Source organism: Xyrauchen texanus, chromosome 25 (assembly GCF_025860055.1).
Source record: "Xyrauchen texanus isolate HMW12.3.18 chromosome 25, RBS_HiC_50CHRs, whole genome shotgun sequence".
NCBI classification, from domain to species: domain Eukaryota; kingdom Metazoa; phylum Chordata; class Actinopteri; order Cypriniformes; family Catostomidae; genus Xyrauchen; species Xyrauchen texanus.
This window is the reverse complement of record NC_068300.1, coordinates 6,071,271-6,087,773: the sequence shown is the minus strand read 5'-3', so window position 1 is coordinate 6,087,773 and position 16,503 is coordinate 6,071,271. Positions and strand designations below refer to the sequence as shown.

The window sequence follows — 16,503 nt, the reverse complement described above, 5'->3', positions numbered from 1 at the left end:
GAAAAACAATATGAACTTTTTAGACGGTCCCTATCTTTGAATATTCATCTCTAAAGTACATGCTTAAAAATATACTTGCCCATTTTGATCGATTGTAAAAAATGTTGTAGTTCACAACCTTTGTTGTCAATATCATGTAGCTGCTTCGAATCTGAAAAAAAAAAAAAAGCTTTATTGACTATTTAATTGAAAAAGTTCTTTAACGCGAATGTGCGAATATAAAACCAACTTTACTTAAGTGCGACACACCCTGAAAACTGCACCATTAGATCTGCTTCAAGCATAAAAGTTTGTTTTATTTTTCTCTCTCTCAAATGTAAACGAGTGTAAATATCAACATCATACTGTATGTCGAAAGGACTGATGTCACGTAAAACATGAGCTCAATGATGCCATAAAATATCAGTCTGCTTTTTTATTCTAACCGTTAATCCTTTATAAATATTTAGTTTATATGTAGAGTTATGTCCTACCCGAGTTTAATGTGCAATACTCAAATATTTAGTAGTGCAGAAATTGTGACTAAGTGCCCATTTACATCACAACTAGGCTAAGTCATAATTTACGTATAACTGGTGCAACCGGCCCCTGGTGCTGAAATGATCAAAACCTTATTACAGTTACATTAGTGACATCAGACAAAAAACCTTATTCACAGCATCACAACTCATTTTTAATGAGATAAACAGAGAAATGTATTTTAAATTTCACTGAACAGAGAACTAAACTGTCTCAAATATGCTACATGTGTCTCATGTCAGCAGAAGGAGCGCCCTGTCCCGTGCAGTCCCATACAACATTGGATGGTCACTGAACCTTTTGATGCTTACATACATGGCCGTTACTAGTCACAGGAGAATTAGGTGGTTGCCTCGGGCAGCACCATAGCTGAAGGGGCGGCACGGTCAAAAACGATCAAGGTGGACAACATTGTTTACTCTACATTATTTTACTGAAGTGTCTAAAAGTTCTGCACAGTACTGTAAATCCACACACACAAACATGTTTTCTCAATTAATACAAAGACCTTCCTGAAGTGTGCTTTTCTCTTTTGTGAGAAATTCCATCCCCAGATAGCACATGTACATCTCTGAGATGTCCGTTTTATATATTTTTATCTGGAAAGCACTGCAATCTAAGGTGGTTTTCACACTGGGGACGTTTGCTGCTGACCGAATTCGAGAGCGATTTTTCCCGGCGCCCCTCGCAGAATGTGAAACACCAAAAACACAAGAGGAATGTGAAAGTGATTTCTCTGTTTCTCATCCACACCTATCACACCGCTTCTGAAGATACTGATTTAACCACTAGAGTCTTATGGATTACTTTTATGCTGATTTATGTTTGTTTGTTTGTTTAGCTTTAAAATGTTGCCACTCATTCACTTGCATTGTATGGACCTACAGAGCTGATAAATTCATTCACATCTGGGGTTGCATGAGGGTGAGTAAATAATGAGAATTGTAATTTTTGGGTGAACTATCCCATTAAGGGCTCTTGTCAGATCTGGTGTCAATATGAAGAGAGGTTTGGAAACATTTCTAATAATTATTGCAGTGCTGTATTTTTATACCGCTGTAAACCTATATGAGAACTTCTCAACCCTTATATCACACATTAGTATTATATATTACTCACCTGTTGCTTTACAGGGTAGTTGAAGTGGTAATAGGGTCCTCGGCGGTGTCCAATCCAGCTCAGTCTAGGATCTGTTTCACTGGGCTTTCACTTAGTAAGAATATTTAACTATTTAAGTCAAGATATATCTAGAAAAATTCACTCTGAGACTTATTTTGAAAGGTTTTCGAATCACCAAAAATTATGGTTTCGTTTTACTCAAAAAATTCTCAGAATAATACAAAGACAATAAATTCAAAAAACAAAAATAACAGAAAAGCGTATAGGTCTTCACCTCGGAGTGCGGCCCCGTAAAACAGGAAACAGAAACATTTATATGGTTTAATTGGGGCCGTCTTTAAGATTTTGGGGGCAGTCCCCTTAAAGAAATCATTCCTTATTAGGAAGCTTTTACAGTTCTTATGATACACACAAAGCTGCTTACTTACTCTAGAATTTTCCCCCCAATAAGTTTGCTAAAAATCTACCCGTTATCTCATCTACATGTGTTAAAACCACGTCCTACCCCTGGCCTCTCAATGGTCTCTCAGCAGACCTATTCTCTTCTATGTCTAAAGGTTACAGGGATAGGCACCAGTGTACTCACCCCAGTTTAACCCCCTTTAATGCTTTACAGAAATAACACAGGAAACAGTAGCTCTTCAACTGACAGAGCGAGTTTGCACCAGCCATGCAAGCTCCTTCTGCTAGATTGACATTTCACAAATAGGACATATAAATTGTTTTCCCCTTAAAAGCTCCTTTGCGGTACACAACAATTGTTTATTAAGCTTTTCCATCCATTTGATGGTCTTTGTCATCTGACAGATGAGATCTTTCCTCTGTCTTCTCAATTGCCTCTTCTTTCTTCTTTTTCTCTCTTCTCCTGGCTTTATGCAGTTTTCTGGCGTGGTCCTTTTGTAGTCTGTCCACTAAAAGATCGTCCATAAATATTTCAATTTTATCAGTCTGATCTGTCTGTTTTGAGATACATAACTCACCAAGAAAAGGTAATGTGAGGCATTTATCAGAAGATTTCATAGTCTCAGTGCCATGCGACACTACACCCTCTCCTGGAATCTTATGATAAATACCTCAAGTCAATTTTGCCGTCTCTGGCAACCTGCTCAATGGGCAGTCAATGATCAATACTTTCCCCACTTTTACACTTTGGTATTCCTGTTCGACATAAAACTTGAACAAATGACCCTTTTGTTTAATTAGGGTAATTTCATAAAATCGGTTAATAGGCCAAAACACATTGCCACACATTGTAAAGAAGTATGTATTAGAAATTTACTTGAGTGAGAGTAAAAAGTACCCACTTTTAGACATACTCTTAAAGTACATTTTCCCCCAAAACTTTACTCAAGTAAATGTAACAGAGTAAATGTAACGCGTAACTACCCACCTCTGATGGCGAGCCAACCGAACTAGTCTGTAACTTGTGAATTGAATCAATTGTGCCATTAAGTGGAAAGACAATTTTATTAATTCAAAAGAGTCGATTACCTGAAATGATTCATTCAAAAGAGTCAATCAAGTGGCGACTCACCACATAAAAACCATAACCTGTTTTTAATATATCCTGGGTCGCATTTCCTTTTATGTTGCATAGTTTTGTTCATGGTTTTCAAGTACAAGGACATGTATCAAGTGACATGATTTTTGTTGTTGACGTCAACAAAAGCAACAAGATGTTTTCTCTCCCCCCCTTTTAAAAACTGTATGAGCATATTTACTTATATGAGCCCTTTATTATCCCATTTGTTTCCTAATTTCTAACATAATTCAAACAGAACATACATATTACACAGGAGGAAAGGCCCATTGTTGCCATGGTTAGGTCAGTGTAGCTAGTCTTAAATAATAGTAATGATGGTATTTATGAAAAACTAAATATACTAGATGAAACACATCTTGAAACTTGAACTAAAAATGCCACTGTTGATATAAAATGAGGTCTAATAGATTCTACCTTTAGTTTATTTCACATGAAACTATAAAATTGTGTCAAAATATAAGTTACTTTTACTCATGAAAAATCGATGTATATGTATAATGATGTAAATTGTATTTTCCTCCTCAGTGCTGTTTGGCATGTCAGGGGTGTCTTCTGTTTGAGAGATTTGACTTGACTTCCTCCGTAATGCTTTAAACTAGAAAAGTCTCTGTTAGATAATTTTGTCATCCAATGTATTTAATTTATTTGTTGATCTGCAATCCCAGTCTCGATACGGCTCAGCTCAGGGAAGAAAGAAATGACACAGAGAACCAATGCTATCAAATCCTTCTTCAACGTTTATTGCTTCAGCATTCTGTTATATGGTCCAGAAAAACCACATTCCACTGGACCCCACCAATGAAATAGTTCTTTACCTTATATGGGGGTGACATACATGTTTGAGCTACGTGTGAAACGTGAGAGTAGAGAGAAAAAACACATTCCTAAAGAACACATCCTTTGAACAAGGAGAAGCTTTGCTTTGTGATGACACAGCAAGCTACATCACCCAGAGAAGTTGTTGAGAAGCATTAATTATTCCACAGTCTCACTAGAATTTAAATTGGTCACTTCAGTTTTGAGGTCTGCGCTCCGAGATATCGAAGGAAGCCCGGTTGTTGCACGCGCCAGAGAGAAGAGCAGATCATGATCGTTACACTCGTGCGAAAGTGCAGATTGAGAAGCCTTTATCTTATTGCGAGATTATCATTAAATCTACAGACCTGAATAGGGTACCACTTGGGCGACTGCCGAAATATCTTCAATGGAAGAACCATGGCATTGTTCTTTCCCTGCTGTCCACGACTCAGTCCAAATAGACCACCAGTTGAGAAACACTACTTTAACACACACTCATTTAAGTCAGACCCCCTCGCCTCTCTCTGACATTTTCTGCACTGCATGTGTGTGTTGTGCAAGTTGATGAGTCTGACAGTCGAGGAGGAAAGGAGATGGGCATGCGCAGGTGAGATTCTCCGTCCGGTTGCATTTTTTTCGCAATATCATAGATTAGCAAATGTACATAATATGAAAACCATCAATTTTCATACCATGGTATACCATGAAACCGGTATACCACTGCAACCCTACTTGATACACAATATAACACACTATTATAATCCATCTCTGCCCAGACGTAAACCTTTTACTTGTGTTGCGTGAGGACGCGGGTAGAATGTGTGCTTCTTCTGTCATTTCACTTTGACTCGGTTAAGCTCGGGTGATGACGGTAGGACGTTTCCTTGCTCAGAAGGTGGGCAGTACGGCGGCTGATTCTCTGAGGGTTGGCGGACATATCGGTGAAGTCGACTCGGTTGAAGGAAGAGAAATCATCTTAATTTCTGCAGGAAAAAGGGTGAGACGTGGATTGCTCAGCGGCCTCCTTCGGATCTGTCAGTGTACTCGTTGGAACACAGAGAAATCTCGGCTCATCCAGCAAGATGGAGATTGTATGGCCAAAGTTCAGGTAAATACGTTACTTCCTTGGGCAACGAGGCTACACCTGGGAGACGCAGGGCTGCAATTACACGTGGTGCATACTGTCGCTGGAAGTAAAGCTTAGAAGAATCTCTGAGGTATTATACTCTCGATGATGGCATGGTTGAAGGGTGTGTTCTGTTGTGCATTTCATCTAACAGGAGTTGAGAGTTCAATCCTTCACAATTACATACATAGGTGTAAAGTGAGCAAGGCTTGATGGGATCTGTAGTCTGTTTGGACTCCCTTTGTTTTGTGTTATCAGGCTTTGAGTGTTCCTACAGGCCGAAGTCAGAATTTATGACTGTACTGTATGTAGGCCTGCCATTGTCTCCAATTGGAGTACATGAGGCCCAACACTAATTTTAGTCAATTCAGACACAAGACACAACCTCAAATTATGAATGATTGGCTTTAATAATGACATCAGAAGTATGTTAACACACAGCAGGCAAGTCAATATACACTTGAAATAATCAGTTTAACAAAATATTGTATTATTTATCTTATCATTAAAATGGGGGAAGAGGTTTTGCAGATGCAAGACACCATACTGGAACCTTATAAGAGCTGTTGGTGTACAAGATTAGCTGCCAATAGAGCTGAACAATTAATCTTTCAAAGATCACAATCTCGATTAGATATTAAGCAATTTCGGATTTGGGTCGGGGCATAAAATCTAACGGTATCATTCGGGCTGGGAAGGCTCGGATCACACATCTCGGGTACGGGTCAGGTTTAATTTTAAGACCCCTGCAGACCTCTACTACTTAGGCAAATCTTTCCATGTGTATGTAGATTATTTAATTGGCTGAAATTCTTCCCACATGAAGAGCAGTGGTATGGTTTCTCTCCGGTATGGATTCTCTCATAAATATTTTGTATTCTTGGCTGAGTGAAAGTCTTTTCAAAGTGTGAGACAAACCTTTTTAGGTTTCCATCCCCTTGTCCCCTCCCTCATCCAGGTAGACAGGGATGACCTGCCAGCAGATGGGGGGAGGTCATGTATTTTCAGGGTTTGTGGCGCGGTGGTCGCGTAGTGGGCTAAAGCACAGAAATAGTAAGCAGAAGGTTGACGGCTTGATTCCCACAGCCACCACCACTGTGTGCACTGAAAGTCACTTTGGATAAAAGCTTCTGCCAAGTACATCAATGTTTTTCCAGTGTGAGCACTTGTAAGGTTTCTCTCCAGTGTGAATTCTCTCATGTGTTTTTAGGTTATATACCTGAATGAAACTCTTTCCACAGTGTGAGCACTTGTAAGGTTTTTCTCCAGTATGAATTCTCTCATGTGTTTTCAGGCTAGCTAAGTGAGTGAAACTCTTTCCATAGTGTAAGAACTTGTAAGTTTCTCTCCCGTATGAATTCTCTCATGTGTTTTCAGGTGTTGTGACTGAGTGAAACTCCTTTCACAGTGTGAGCACTTGTAAGGTTTTTCTTCAGTGTGAATTCTCTCATTTGTTTTCAGGTGTTGTGACTGAGTGAAACTCTTTCCAAAGTGTGAGCACTTGTAAGGTTTCTCCCCTGTATGAATTCTCTCATGTGTTTTCAGGCTAGCTAAGTCAGTGAAACTCTTTCCACAGTGTGAGCACTTGTAAGGTTTCTCTCCAGTGTGAATTCTCTCATGTTTTTTCAGGTGTTGTGATCGATTGAAACTCCTTTCACAGTGTGAGCACTTGTAAGGTTGTATGGATTCTCTCATAAATATTTTGGTTTTGTGGCTGAAAGTCTTTTCAAAGTGTGAGACAAACTTTTATTGGTTTCCTTCCCCTTGTCCCCTCCCTCATCCAGGTAGACAGGGATGACCTGCCAGCAGATGGGGTGGGGGGGTCCCAAGGAAAGGGGTGGGTGTATGTCAGGCCAGGGGTCCCCCTGCCTGAGAGAAAGAGGGAGGAATGTGGCAGGGTGGAAGAATGTGGCAGGGCAGAGGGCGGGTCGTGATTCTGCACAACCGGCCCCTAATCAGGCTAATTAAGCCCTCGAGAGGGATAAAGGCCGACAGGAGATGGCAGTGTGACAGAGAGAGGGTTAAGGGCAGCTGTCTGACACCTGTGTGTGTTTGTGTCTATTTGGTTCAGTATATTATTGAACTTCTATTTATATTGTCAAGCCAGGTCTCGACAACTCCTTTCTATTAATCACTTTACAATAAGCTAAAAAACATTTCGCAAAAATTCCTTGGATGTAAATTTAGTTACTATAACAGACTACTTGGGCAATTCTTTATATGTTTATTTAGATTACCTAATTGGCTGGACCTCTTACCACATGAAGAGCAGTGTAAAGGTTTTTCTCCATTATAAATTCTCATGTACTTTCAGGGTTTTTGGCGCGGTGGTCACATAGTGGGCTAAAGCACAGAAATAGTAAGCAGAAGGTTGACGGCTTGATTCCCACAGCCACCACCACTGTGTGCACTGTAAGTCACTTTGGATAAAAGCGTCTGCCAAGTACATCAATGTTTTTCCAGTGTGAGCACTTATAAGGTTTCTCTCCATTTTGAATTCTCTCGTGTATTTTAAGGTCGTGTGATCGAGTGAAACTCTTTCCACAGTGTGTGCACTTGTAAGGTTTTTCTCCAGTATGAATTCTCTCGTGTATTTTTAGGACATGTGCTCGAGTGAAACTCTTTCCACAGTGTGAGCACTTGTAAGGTTTTTCTCCAGTATGAATTCTCTCGTGTATTTTTAGGACATGTGATCGAGTGAAACTCTTTCCACAGAGTGAGCACTTGTAAGGTTTTTCTCCAGTATGAATTCTCTCGTGTATTTTCAGGTCGTGTGATCGAGTCAAACTCTTTCCACAGTGTGAGCACTTGTAAGCTTTTTCTCCATTGTGAATTTTCTCGTGTATTTTCAGGTGATGTGACTGAGTGAAACACTTTCCACAGTGTGAGCACTTGTAAGCTTTTTCTCTATTGTGAATTTTCTCGTGTATTTTCAGGTGATGTGACTGAGTGAAACACTTTCCACAGTGTGAGCACTTGTAAGCTTTTTCTCTATTGTGAATTTTCTCGTGTATTTTCAGGTGATTTGACTGAGTGAAACTCTTTCCACATTTTGAGCACTTGTAAGGTTTTTCTGCAGTGTGAATTCTCTCGTGTTTTTTCAGGTGTTGTGATCGAATGAAACTCTTTCCACAGTGTGAGCACTTGTAAGGTTTTTCTCCAGTGTGAAGTCTCTCGTGTATTTTCAGGCTGTGTGACTGAGTGAAACTCTTTCCACATTGTGAGCACTTGTAAGGTTTTTCTCCAGTGTGAAATCTCTCATGTATTTTCAGGTGTTGTGACTGAGTGAAACTCTTTCCACAGTGTGAGCACTTGTAAGGTTTTTCTCCAGTGTGAATTCTCTTGTGCATTTTCAGGTGTTGTGACTGAGTGAAACTCTTTCCACATTGTGAGCACTTGTAAGATTTTTCTCCAATGTGAATTCTCTCATGTTTTTTCAGGTGTTGTGACTGAGAGAAACTCTTTCCACAGTGTTGAGCACTTGTAAGGCTTCTCATTTGTGTGAGTTTTCAGGTGTTTTCTTAAGTTTGTATCCACAACAAATGTTTTACCACACTGATCACATTCAAATGGCCTTTCCCCAGAGTGACAGTGGAGATGATCTTTAAAATGGCCTACAGATGTTAAACTTTTTCCACACTGATGGCATGTGTAAGGTCTCTCTCCTGTGTGAACTCTCATGTGTGTTTTAAGATGAAATTTATATGTAAAATGTTTTCCACACTGAGAGCAGGTGAAAGTATTTTTGGCAGTTCTTTGAGACTTTTTTGATGGACAATTCTTTTTAGTCTTTGAACAACTCAAATAATTTTCTCCAGTTTTGAAAATATGAACTTTCTGAAATTTCTCATCCACTTCATTCAGCTCTTGAATATCCTCGTTCAACTTCATCAGGTCTAAAACACAATAAGAGGGACAAATGTTAAAAAGAAATTAAATTGAACACTAATTTAATAGCAAAAAGTACATTTTTATAATATTTTTGATATATTACACCAATTTAATTTAATACAGTAACTGCATTTCATGATTATGGTTTAGATTGAATTAGCCTCAGTCACAGAAAGACAACATGAAGTTGAACACAAATGAATGATTCTTATGAGCCAGCTCTGTTGAAACTACAGCGCAAAACACACAGTGCTTCCAGTATAGTCTGATGAATAAATTATTTTTCTCAGTGCACGCTTGTTTTGAGTTGATCCACGGTGAGTACAGACTCCACAACTTCAAAGGTGCAAGTTGATACAACTTGAATGAAATAATTTTTATTGCTAAAAAAAATGTCATTAAAATGTTTTATTTCATGAATCAAACTACATGTTTATTATAAAACAAAAATGTTGTATCGTTTTAGAAATGAAGACGTCTTCTCTGCGTACACAATAGATGTAGAACGTTGCTCTGAGCCACTGATCCAGAGTCAGCTTTTCTTCATCCTATTCTCCTACTTACAGGGAGGTGTCTCAGAGCAGGTCGGCTGCATAAGTCAATGAACTGATCGAGTATTTCACCCTGTGTATCACGTTGTGGACAATGGAAAGACTAGTCTTATAATCCCTCCGCCTAAATGCGTTTACTGATTTTAAGCACATTTGTACTCCTGATTTCTTGCAACACAGGAACTGTTGAGGTGTACAAAACAATGTGTTATATATTTTTTTTTAAATGTAACTCCGATATTATGGTCTAAAATAAAAAATATTATGTTACTTGAAAAAGTAATCTGATTACGTGACACGTGTTACTTTTAGCGCATTACCTCCTACACTGGTTGTAAAAACCGAAACCTGTCAAGAATCGAAACCTTTGATTTCTTGAAATGTGCCGATGGACTAGCCCATATTTTCTATTTTCAAACAGGATTATCAAATGTGAATAAATGGATGTTATCGTATCGTATGTTATATTCTCCTGGCAATAAAAATTAAAGAAAAGGTGAACAGACTTATTCTTCATGAAAGCAGCAAACTAAATATTGTAAAATATTTAACAATAAGAATTGCAATTTTCAATTCCATGAATTAGACGAAGTATAATTTGTATAATATTTGTCTCAATACATGCGTTTGAGTTTTACATGACATGCCATGCACATCAAAACTGTAGATTACATGCTTTGTTATTAGTTATCTGTCTAGTATTTTATTAGTAGTTAATATTTGCTATTAACCTATGTTGCCCCAAAGCTGAATAACATTGATTATTTTTCCCCCAGCTATAAAGGGCACCTGCACACAGTGTGGCTATTCATTTACATTTATACATTTGGCAGACGCTCCAAAGTGACTTAGTGCACTTATTAGAGGGACAATCCCCCCGGAGCAACCTGGAGTTAAGTGCCTTACTCAAGGACACAATGGTGGTGACTGTGGGGCTTGAACCAGCAACCTTATAATTAACAGTTATGTACTTTTAAAAAATAAAAAAAATAAAAAAATATCACATGTACATAAGTATTCCAAATCTTTGCCATGACGCTCAAAATTGAGCTCAGGTGCATCCTATTTCCACTGATCATCCTTGAGATGTTTCTACAACTTGGAGTCCACCTGTGGTAAATTCAGTTGATTGGACATGATTTGGAAAGGCACACACCTGTCTATATAAGGTCCCACAGTTAACAGTGCATGTCAGAGCACAAACCGAGCCATGGAGTCAAAGGAATTGTCTGATGACCTCTGAGACAGGATTGTGGAAATGGAAGAAAATGAAAGTTTGGAACCACCAGGACTCTTCCTAGAGCTGGCTGTCCGGCCAAACTGAGCGATCGGGGGAGAAGGGCCTTAGTCAGGGAGGTGACCAAGAACCCAATGGTCACTCTGACAGAGCTCCAGCATTTCTATGTGGAGAGAGGAGAAACTTCTAGAAGAAAAACCATCTCTGAAGCACTCCGCCAATGAGGCCTGTATGGTAGAGTGGCCAGACAGAAGCCACTCCTCAGTAAAAGGCACATGACAGTGTGTCTGGAGTTTGCCAAAAGGCACCTGAAGGACTCTCAGACAACGAGAAACAAAATTCTCTGGTCTGATGAAACAAAGATTGAACTCTTTGGCCTGAATGGCAAGACTGGGGCAAAGGGTCGTTGTCCTGTTGGACAATGAACCCAAGCACACAGCCAAGATAACAAAGGAGTGGCTACGGGACAACTCTGTGAATGTCCTTGAGTGGCCCAGCTAGAGCCCAGACTTGAACCCGATTGATCTCTGGAGAGATCTGAAAATGGCTGTGCACCGACGCTCCCCATCCAACCTCATGGAGCTTGAAAGGTCCTGCAAAGAAGAATGGGAGAAACTGCCCAAAAATAGGTGTGCCAAGCTTGTAGCATCATACACAAAAAGACTTGAGGCTGTAATTGCTGCCAAAGGTGCTTCAACAAAGTATTGAGCAAAGTCTGTGAATACTTATATACATGGGATATTTTAAGTTTTTTTATTATTAATACATTTGCAAAGATTTAAAACAAACTTATTTACGTTGTCATTATGGGGTACTGCTTGTAGTATTTTGAGGACAATTATGAATTTAATCCATTTTGGAATAAGGCTGTAACATAACAAAATGTGGAAAAAGTGAAGCGCTGTGAATATTTGTTTACAGAGCATCCGGAAAGTATAGTGAAAAGGACTTAAATATTTATAAGTTTCTCACCCAAATTATTGAATTGCTTTATAAGAGATTAAATGAACCACTGGAGTCATATGGATTACTTTTACAATGATTGTCTGTGCTTTTTTTTTCTTTTTGGCACTTTTCCACTGCAAGTTACAGTTTGACTCTACGCTCTCTCGGTTTACTTTTCTTAAGCTCGCTTTTCCACTGCAGTTAAGTGAAGCTTTCAAGCAGAATATAGAGTTAATGTGCCATCCTCCATCGTGGACTCCAACAACGCCATCACTGAGTCCAAGGTACTCTTCCTCCCATTGCTCGCCGGTCTAGATAGCGTCAATGTGGTCGAACCACTTCCACTTTTCCTTGATGGTTCTGTAGTCACATTTAAGATTTTTTTTTTTTTTTACTTTTCCCTAACTGTTGGTAGGTCTGGTGGTAGCCGTGTGTGGTCAACAGCTGAGACACTTCCTGAAAGACTTTTTCCATTTTGCGCCATTTCGTTTGTCGCTAATGAGAGGAATGTCTGCACCTCGTTTATTGAACACAACGTGGTTTTGCGCACAGCCATTTCTTTTTACAATTTGAAAGTCGAGTGAACAAATGATATTGCTATTGCTGTAGCCAACTTTAAAACTAGCGGGTTGATGTCCGGTGTAGCAAATCCAGTGACACTTGCAGTGACGATTCTCTCTGACCAATCAGTGATCTGCAGGGCTTTGACATCACATGTAGTATCGGCACGGCTCGCTTGGAACCTGGACCGAGGTGGTACTAAAAAAAGAATCCCGTACCAGGTACTATCCACAGTGGACAACCCCCAAAAATCGAGCAGAGTCGAGTTGTACTGGGCAGTGGAAAAGCCCCATAAGTTTGTTGTATCTAGGACCCATGAGTTTGTTTAGAAAAAAATCAGTACAAAAACATTAGGATTAGAGCACCTTTGGTGCTTGGCCCCCTAATTAAAAGACATGGTGCAACAGTTTTTAGCATTTTCTTTTTCTTTTGTTTCTGCACTTTTTAATTATGCTGTACTAAACTGATTAATGACTGATGTATTCCATCCTGAAATCAGAGACTTTCCCTTTGAAATCTGAATGCAACTAGATCCACTTGTGAACGGCTCACACAATATAATAAGAAACATACCAAAAGGAATAAAATCATCATCGCTCTGTTGTTTCACTGCTGTGGATTCTCCTCTCATCTTCATCAGGTTCCTGCAGTCCAGCAGCTTCACTGAACACATCTTCATCTTCAATGGTATCTGCAGCATCTGCTGTTTTCCAGCATTACAGAGAGTTGTCTGACACTCTGTGGAGGTTTGATCATCATCATCTTCTCCTTCTCTTTGTTGTTCCTCTGCTGTGTTTTCGTATTTTATCTCCTCCAGCTTCACTTCAATCTTCACTGGTATCTGCTGTTCCTCAACTTTACAGACAGAAGCCAGAGACTCTGAGGAGGTTTGATCATCGTCTTCTTCTCTCTGTTGTTCCTCTGCTGTGTTTTCGTATTTTATCTCCTCCAGCTTCACTTCAGTCTTCACTGGTGTCTGCAGCATCTGCTGTTCTTCAGTGTTACAGACAGAAGTCAGAGACTCTGTGGAGGTTTGATCACCCTGATTACCGTCAGTAGAACAGAGTAAAGTGAGCTGTGAGTCCTGTGTGTCTCTGGATCTCTGTTCAGAGAGTTTGTCCAGCAGTCGCTGTGGTGTGGACTGATCTCTGCCGCTCCACACTGAATCCTGACATTCTGTGGAGGTCCCATCAGTCACACACACTGAAGATTGACAGGAAACCTTTTCCAGCTCCTGACAAACACAACACAATCACATCTGTACCATTCGTCACATCATTTAAAAAATTACAATCTCAACTTTAAGGATGAAATGAATGTTTAACCTGTAACCTGTCGTCTCTCTCCATCAGTTTTGACTTCAGTGACATCACCTCTTCCTTCAGCTGAGATATCCAGCATCTTTAAGGAAATCATATAGTTAAAAATTAAGAGATCACAGCAAAAATGATCAGTTTCTCTGGATTTACCATTTATAGGTATTTGTTTCAGTAATGAAAATGTCTGTTTTATTCTATAAATTACTGATAACATTTCTCCCAAATTCAAAATAAAAATATTGTCATTTAGAGCATTTATTTGCAGAATATGAGAACTGGCAGGTACGGATTAACCACCGCGCCGATTGGGCCGTTGCCCAGGGGTCTCTATTATAAATCCACGTAAATGTCAGCCTTATGTGAAATACCATTTGTTCGGCCAAACGAGTGTTGGACAACAGCAGCGCGAGCAAGTGACTTATGGGACAAGCTCAGGGAATCTGCGTCTCACAGGTGCAGTGCGTTTATTTGAAGGACTACAGAAAACAGCATCTGATTCACAAAATGCTTCCAAACACAAAGATAAGGTGCAGTTTACCCTGGCTGTGTACAAAGGTGATGGTTTAAATTCATATAAGCAACAGAATTTGTGCAACAGTCTAAAGGACTTTAAAATGTTTAAGTCCTGCATGCATTTAATGATAAGATGAAAGGTGCCTTAATACATTAACCATGTTTCGAAATATTCACGTTCACACGTGAACTGCCATCATTGATAAGAAACATGTCTAAACGACTTGCCTCCGGTAAAACAACTGCATCTAAAAGATTAAGAAACACACAATTAACTGCCAAGTACCGGGCGGAACAATATCCCAATGACTACTATGAGTTTGGCCAACAGCTTTTCTGTAAGTTTTGCCAACACACTATTGACTGGACTCGTAAAGATACCTGCAATGACCATCTAAAATCGAGAGTCCATCTCAAGGATTTTGTTGCAATGTGTGCAGAGACGGACATACCGCTTGAGAAAATGAGGAAGATGCGTCCCTTTCTTTTGAAGCATTGCAAACAGGGAGGCGCACTACCAGAAAACGAAAGTAGCCTGAGACAGATTCACCTGCCGCGCGTCTTTGAACAACACGTGCAAAAAGTCATGCAAGAGATCCGCGGAAAGAAAATCTTCGTTGTTGTCGATGAAACTTCAGACAACCGAGATCGGAGTGTCCTCAACATTGTAATAGGTGAGTGTTTATTAAATTAGCATTGGCTTTTATTGTAGTAAATCGATTGTAGGTTTAACAATGCTAGGTATTCTATAACTTTGATTTAGCTCACTGTTGCTCGAATTCATGTACATTTCTAATATTAACACCTAAGGCACATTAGTCTATTTGGAAGAAGTATTAAGTATTTTTCCAATTTGTTTTTTTATTTAATTCAACAGGTAATGAAGGAAAATACTTTCTAACTGATGTGATCTTCATGGAGAGCTGCAACTATTCATCATTTTCTCAGGCAGTGCTGCAGTCTCTCCACAACAGTCAGGTGAACTTAAATGACATTCTGGCTGTGGTAACTGACAATGCATCACATTGTCTTAAAGCCTACAAAGATGAATTGAAGGGTCTAATGCCTAACAGTGTGCATGCAACCTGCTTGTGCCATGTCATCAATTTGGTGGGAGAGACCTGGCAAAACTACAAATACTTCAGCGAGGTCACAGCTTTAGTGATGTGGGTGAAATCTGCTTACTTCAAAAAACCTGCAAGAAAGAGGAGATGCTGTTGACAATGAAGGAGGCTGTGAAGAACAAGGTACCTCCTGAGCCAGGAAATACAAGATGGAATAGCTGGTTCGAATCAGTTCAGTACCATGCTGACCATGTCCATCTCTACAAGGAGTTTTTTATGGCTGAGAATTCCTCCGCTCAGGCAGTTAGAAACATCCTTGAACTGCTTGATACAGATGACAAGCTAGAGGCCCTGCAGGTGAAGCTGACCTTCATCTCTGAGGGATGTGGCAAACTAGTTACAGCTCTGAGGGTGCTTGAGGGCACCCACACTCCCCACAGCAGTCTCTGCTTATAACATCATTTCACAAGCTCTTCTCTCTTAGGAGTTCTTTTTCAGTTTTTTTTGTGATTTACATCACCCCTCCTGAGCAGGGAGGACAATTTATAATAAAAATAAATTATATATATATAGTTGCACCACCTGTTCTTAAGACAAGATTTAACTAGTAGTTTGTAAGCTTCTCTTGGAGGTAAGGCTGTTGAAATTTTAGTCTCAGAAAAATACAAAAATAGTATTAATAATAATAATGTTTATGTAACATAACAATATGTTGGCTTTCTCAAGCGTTATGTCATCTTGAAGCATGTTAGGTTTGAAAAACCATCAGTCAAAATTACATTTGGTTTATTGGTCACTATGTTTGTTCGCTATTCCAGGATTAAGTTCATCCATATACCGCTTAAAATTATATTCCTGTAAAAAAATGTCGACCATTACAAATTTTTGTGCGTCGCCAGTCAGAGTTTGTGCTGCAAAAACAAATGTTCCGTCACTCGGATGGATATGAGTTGTAAAGATTCCGACATGGTTATTTTTATCCGTCATTAGTTGCTTTTTCATTAATGAGAGACAGAAGCGCACACACACACACACAATATTGTCAAAAAAGTTGATTACGCCATCCTACCCGTGTAAATGAGAGGAAAAACATAAAAGATTGAGCACGTACCGAAATAAGTTCCTCTTCTTTTTTTTGGGTGTTTTATGGCGGTTTAACAAACTTAACTTGTTGGCAAACAAACGATAGGTGCATTCCCGCCACACCGAAATAAGTTCTTCTTCTTCTTCGGAGTCATTGGCGGTTTGCAAAACAGCTCTTGATGCTTTACCGCCACCTACTGGACTGCGGTATAAAAGTTCTAAAAAACGTATTCA

The 16,503-nt window shown here is 39.4% G+C and overlaps 1 protein-coding gene and 2 pseudogenes across 1 annotated transcript in view; 2 read left to right on the top strand and 1 right to left on the bottom strand.

The window, feature by feature from the left end:
• The window catches only part of LOC127618950 (uncharacterized), a 435,826-nt gene that overhangs the window by 20,711 nt on the left and 398,612 nt on the right, over nucleotides 1–16,503 (top strand).
• The window catches only part of LOC127618544 (zinc finger protein 493-like), a 162,339-nt pseudogene that overhangs the window by 78,869 nt on the left and 66,967 nt on the right, over nucleotides 1–16,503 (top strand).
• Nucleotides 5,547–13,668, bottom strand: LOC127618633 (zinc finger protein 271-like; annotated as a pseudogene).